Genomic DNA, 6401 nt, shown 5'->3' with positions numbered 1-6401 from the left:
CGCTGCCCAACACTACAATGGCAGACAACAATGCAAACTAGCTACAGACTGCACACAGCACAGCCAGTCATTTACATACCGAGCGCTACGTAACATTGCCGATAAGAAAACATAAACAGCCTACTTACATAGTCAGAAATGTAGTGATGCTGAAGGCCACTAGTTTGAACATTAATCACATTTGCAAAGTACATTTATTTTTCCAATTGGACTTTAAGCTTTCCATTTCCAGAAATTTAACATTGTAGAACGGGATATAAATTTTCTATGACGCTTCAAAGTGTGTATACATTTTTTTTACGGACCCTGCATAACAGCTGTACAAGACGTAGGGAATTTCTTAAGAATCGGCACCCGTGAAGTGTGGAGGGGTTGGTAACGCGGGGATCCAGAACTTAAGAATATAAAAATTGTGTAACAGGTAGGGATTTTGTTTAAGAGTTGGCACCCGTGACGAGCAGAGGGGTTCGTAATGTTTGGTTGAAGTTACCGAACTCCTCAGTCACTTAGGAAATGTCGTCGCGGCAGCATAACGCGTCATCTACTGTGCCCTCCGTTTGCTCCACCTAAAGCAGGTGTGCGATTCCTTCAGTCATTCGGTTCCTCACTTTCCGTAACGAATAGGCGACCAGTATCCATCACCATCTTGTTGCGAACGTACGGATCCGTGGTAATGAGTCATCAAAATGTTACCAAGTGGGTCAGCTTACTTAAGCTACGCCGTATCGACACCCACGACAACGAAAGCGATGGAATGCTGTCCTGTCGGCAAGACGTTGACTCCAGAACACTGCGAAAATCGCGCGTTGCTGCTCGCGAATTTCTTAAACGTTTTCAAACTGAGGGTGAAACATTCCTCAACCCAGTGGTGACTGGGGACGAAACGTCGGGGCGGCACTATACTTTTGGTCAAAAAGTAGTCTCTGCAGTTGTACCATGACCATTCTCCAAAAAATTCAAAGTCCAGTCTTGAGAGAGGAAAACGATGGGTTCCATGTTCTGTGACGAGAAATGTCCGCAAAGGGACCACCGTCAATGCTGCTGCATATTGTGCGTCCCTACAGAACTTGAGAAAAAGAATCAGACGAGAGGAGTGGAATGCTGACTCGTAGTGCGTCACTCCGTGATACCGCCCCACCCCATGTCACCCGGCTCACTCGAGACCTGATCGTATCGGTTGGATGGGACATTGCGATTCGCCTGCGCTACTCCCTTGGCCGGGCACCTTCGGATTACTATCTTTTCACCAAGTTCTTGGGTGTACGGTGCGTTTCGAACGATGAGGAGGTATGAAGACTGTGACAAAGTGGCTTCATGTGGTAATGCAGACGGTATGCGATGCTACGGCTTCGAAAGTGCATTGACCTCAACGGCGATTACGTTGAAAAAGTGTGTGTACAACACTTGGAAGCAGTCCACAGGAATCGACGCGTCGTGTTTTCACAGAAACAGAGCACTGTGATGAAGAATTTAAACGAAGGCGCAAAGCTTCCGCATTTTAGGGTCAGATGATAGGCCGACCAGAGGTCCCATATCACTCCAGCGACTTACGCCCCACTACATTTTTTTTCTTTTTCTTTTTTTTTTTTTTTTTTGTCATCAGTCTACTGACTGGTTTGATGCGGCCCGCCACGAATACCTTTCCTGTGCTAACCTCTTCATCTCAGAGTAGCACTTGTAACCTACGTCCTCAATTATTTGCTTGACGAATTCCAATCTCTGTCTTCCTCTACAGTTTTTGCCCTCTACAGCTTCCTCTAGTACCATGGAAGTCATTCCCTCATGTCTTAGCAGATATCCTAGCGTCCTGTCCCTTCTCCTTATCAGTGTTTTCCACATATTCCTTTCCTCTCCGATTCTGCGTAGAACCTCCTCATTCCTTACCTTATCAGTCCACCTAATTTTCAACATTCGTCTATAGCACCACATCTCAAACGCTTCGATTCTCTTCTGTTCCGGTTTTCCCACAGTCCATGTTTCACTACTATACAATGTTGTACTCCAGACATACATCCTCAGAAATTTCTTCCTCGAATTAAGGCCGGTATTTGATATTAGTAGACTTCTCTTGGCCAGAAATGCCTTTTTTGCCATAGCGAGTCTGCTTTTGATGTCCTCCTTGCTCCGTCCGTCATTGGTTATTTTACTGCCTAGGTAGCAGAACTCCTTAACTTCATTCACTTCGTGACCATCAATCCTGATGTTAAGTTTCTCGCTGTTCTCATTTCTACTACTTCTTATTACCTTCGTCTTTCTCCGATTTACTCTCAAACCATACTGTGTACTCATTAGACTGTTCATTCCGTTCAGCAGATCATTTAATTCTTCTTCACTGTCACTCAGGATAGCAATGTCATCAGCGAATCGTTTCATTGATATCCTTTTACCTTGTATTTTAATTCCACTCCTGAACCTTTCTTTTATTTCCATCATTGCTTCCTCGATGTACAGATTGAAGAGTAGGGGCGAAAGGCTACAGCCTTGTCTTACACCCTTCTTAATACGAGCACTTCGTTCTTGATCGTCCACTCTTATTATTCCCTCTTGGTTGTTGTACATATTGTATATGACCCGTGTCTCCCTATAGCTTACCCCTACTTTTTTCAGAATCACGAAGAGCTTGCACCATTTTATATGTCGAACGCTTTTTCCAGGTCGACAAATCCTATGACAGTGTCTGATTTTTCTTTAGCCTTCTTCCATTATTAGCCGTAACGTCAGAATTGCCTCTCTCGTCCCTTTACTTTTCCTAAAGCCAAACTGATCGTCACCTAGCGCATTCTCAATTTTCTTTTCCATTCTTCTGTATATTATTCTTGTAAGCAGCTTCGATGCATGAGCTGTTAAGCTGATTGTGCAATAATTCTCGCACTTGTCAGCTCTGGCCGTTTTCGGAATTGTGTGGATGATGCTTTTCCGAAAGTCAGATGGTATATCGCCAGACTCATATATCCTACACACCAACGTGAATAGTCGTTTTGTTGCCACTCCTCCCAATGATTTTAGAACTTCTGATGGAATGTTATCTATCCCTTCTGCCTTATTTGACCGTAAGTCCTCCAAAGCTCTTTTGAGCTCCAAAGCTCCATTAGAGAGCATCAAAAATGGCTCTGAGCACCATGGGACTTAACTTCTGAGGTCATGAGTCCCCTAGAACTTACAACTACTTAAACGTAACTAACCTAAGGACATCACATACATCCATGCCCGAGGCAGGATCAGAACCTGCGACCGTAGCGGTCGCGTGGTTCCAGACTGTAGTACCTAGAACCGCTCGGCCACTCCGAGAGAGCATGCACCAGCTTCAACAGTCCCCTCCTGACATGCAGGGTCCATGGATCATTGACGCTGTCTCCAAACACCTACACGTTCATCTGATCGATACAATTTGAAACGAGACTCGTCCGACCAGACAACATGTTTCAAGTCATCAACAGTCCAATGTCGGTGTTGACGGGCCCAGGCGAGGCATGTCGGTGTTGACGGGCCCAGGCGAGGCATAAAGCCTTGTGTTATACAATCATCAAGGGTACACATGTGGGACTGCGGATGTTTCGCACGCTGACACATGCTGATGCCCCAACACTAACATCTGCAGAAATTTACAGAAGGGTTGCACTTCAGTCAAGTTGAACGCTTCTTGCAGGTTATTTTTCCGACAGTAGCGATGTCGGAGATTTTATGATTTGCTGGATACCTTATGTTCACGTTACACTCGTGAAACGGTAGTACGGGCAGTTCGTACTTCATCGCTGCCTCGGAGATGCTGTGCCTCATCACTCGTGTGCCGGCTATAATACCACGGTGAAACTCACTTAAATCTTGATAACCAGCCATTGTAGCAGCTATAACCGATCTAACAACTGCGCCAGACACTTGTTGCCTTATACAGGCGTTACCGACGGCAACGCTGCATTCTGTCTGTTTGCATACTACGAAGTGCCAGAGACGCTACTGTAGGCATGCGTATTCAAAAAAATGGCTCTGAGCACTACGGGACTTAATTTCTGAGGTCATCTGTCCCCTAGACCTTCGAACTACTTAAACCTAACTAACCTAAGGACCTCACACACACCCATGCCCGAGGCAGGATTCGAGCCTGCGACCTTAGCGGTCGCGTGGTTCCAGACTGTAGCGCCCAGAACCGCTCGGCCACCCCGGCCGGCACGCGTATTCAAGTACAGAGATATGTAAGCAGGCAGAATGCGGCGTTGCGGTCGGCAACGCCTATATAAAACAGCAAGTGTCTGACACAGTTGTTAGACCGGTTACTGTTGTTACAATGGCAAATTATGAAGATTTAAGTAATTTTGAACGTGGTGTTATAGTCGGCGCACGAACGATAGGTCACAGTGCGGTGTCACCGCCAGACACCACACTTGCTAAGTGGTAGCCTTTAAATCGGCCGCGGTCCGCTAGTATACGACGGACCCGCGTGTTGCCACTGTCAGTGATTGCAGACCGAGCGCCGCCACACGGCAGGTCTAGAGACACTTCCTAGCACTCGCCCAGTTGTACAGCCGACTTTGCTAGAGATGGTTCACTGACAAATTGCCGAGACGATAGTTAGCATAGCATTCAGCTACGTCATTTGCTACGACCTAGCAAGGCGCCATTATCAATTGCTATTTATCGTGTGATGCCTGTACCGTCAGACCGATGTACACCAATTATGGATTAAAGTTAAGTATTCCAGCTGCAACGTACCTTATTGGCTATATTAATTACATTGTCCTGTTCCAGACCTCACGCATTCTGCGTGAGCTTAAACGCGTGCCTTTCGGCTACCGGTCATAGTGGCTTGGCTGTCTTGCCAAGTCACAACACACAGCATCTCCGATGTAGCGGGGATTTTTCCGTACTATTATTTCATGAGTGTACCGTGAATATCAGGAAACATCAATGATTTGTGCTTTAGGAGTTGAAGGCCCATTCGTGTACCCTTGATGACTGCACGAACAAAACCTTACACCTCGGCTGGGCCCGTCGACACTGACATTGGACTGTTGACGACTGGAAATATGATGCCTGGTCGGACGAGTCTCGTTTCAAATTGTATCGAGCAGATGAACGAGTAGGTGTATGGAGACAATCTCATGATCCATGGACCCTGCATGTCAGCAGGGTACTGTTGAAGCTGGTGGATGCTCTCTAATGGAGTGGTGCGTAAGCCGCTACAGTGATATGGGACCTCTGATACGTCTAGATACGACTCTGACAGGTGACACGTACGTAAGCATCCAGTCTGATCACCTGCATCCATTCATGTCCATTGTGCATTCCACAGGACTTCGACAATTTCAGCAGGACAATGCGACACCCCAAACGTTCAGAATTGGTACAGAATGGCTCCAGGAACACTATTCTGAGTTTAAGTACTTTTCGCCGGCCACAAAACTCCCAGACATGAACATTATTGAGCATATCTGGGATGCCTTGCAACGTGCTGTTCAGAAGATATCTCCACCCTCCTCTTACTCTTACGGATTTGTGGGCTGCTCTGCAGGTTTCATGGAGTCAGTTTCTACCAGCACTATTTCAGACATTAGTCGAGTCCATGCCACGTCGTGTTTCAGCACTTCTGCGTGCTCGCGGGGGCCCTACACATATTAGGTAAGTGTACCAGTTTCTTTGGCTCTTCAGTGTATATGTAACTAGGGGACCTATGTGGCAAGTAGGGGATGCCGCCTGTAGGTAAATTAAACATACCTTTAAAAAAGAGGCGGTGGAGTAGTTATACGAACATAAACAGCTCAGCTGGACAGCAGTACTAAGCAAAGAAGGGACAGCTGCAACGTGGGAGTAATAAACAAGGTGCCCCTCCAAAAGATGTCAGGCACTTTTCAAAAAAAAATGGTTCAAATGGCTCTGAGCACTATGGGACTTAACTGCTACGGTCATCTGTCCCCTAGAACTTAGAACTACTTAAACCTAACTAACCTAAGGACAGCACACAACACCCATCCATCACGAGGCAGAGAAAATCCCTGACCCCGCCGGGAATCGAACCCGGGAACCCGGGCGTGGGAAGCGAGAACGCTACCGCACGACCACGAGATGCGGGCTCAGGCACTTTTCATCTGGTGTTCCGTCAGACATGTACAATTTCATTTTTGAAAGTGTTGCTAGATTCAGCCCAAACAAATGCTGCTAATCATTTCCAGTTACAAAGAAAATGGTTTTCAAAGCGGAAATTTTCGTGTCCGTACGATAAAGAAGCAGCAGATGAAGCAGGTGTAAAAGAACCACTCGCCGAGAAATGCGAAGTGGCTAAGCAGGAATTGGTGGAGGACAATGGAAATTTACACTGAAACGCAAAATAAACTGGTACACTTCGCTAATACTGTGTAGGGCCTCGCGTGCACGCGTAACACGACGTGGCATGGACTCGACTTATGTCT

This window comes from Schistocerca cancellata, chromosome 10 (genome assembly GCF_023864275.1).
Source record: "Schistocerca cancellata isolate TAMUIC-IGC-003103 chromosome 10, iqSchCanc2.1, whole genome shotgun sequence".
Lineage (NCBI taxonomy): Eukaryota > Metazoa > Arthropoda > Insecta > Orthoptera > Acrididae > Schistocerca > Schistocerca cancellata.
Note: the sequence above shows the minus strand (reverse complement) of the source record.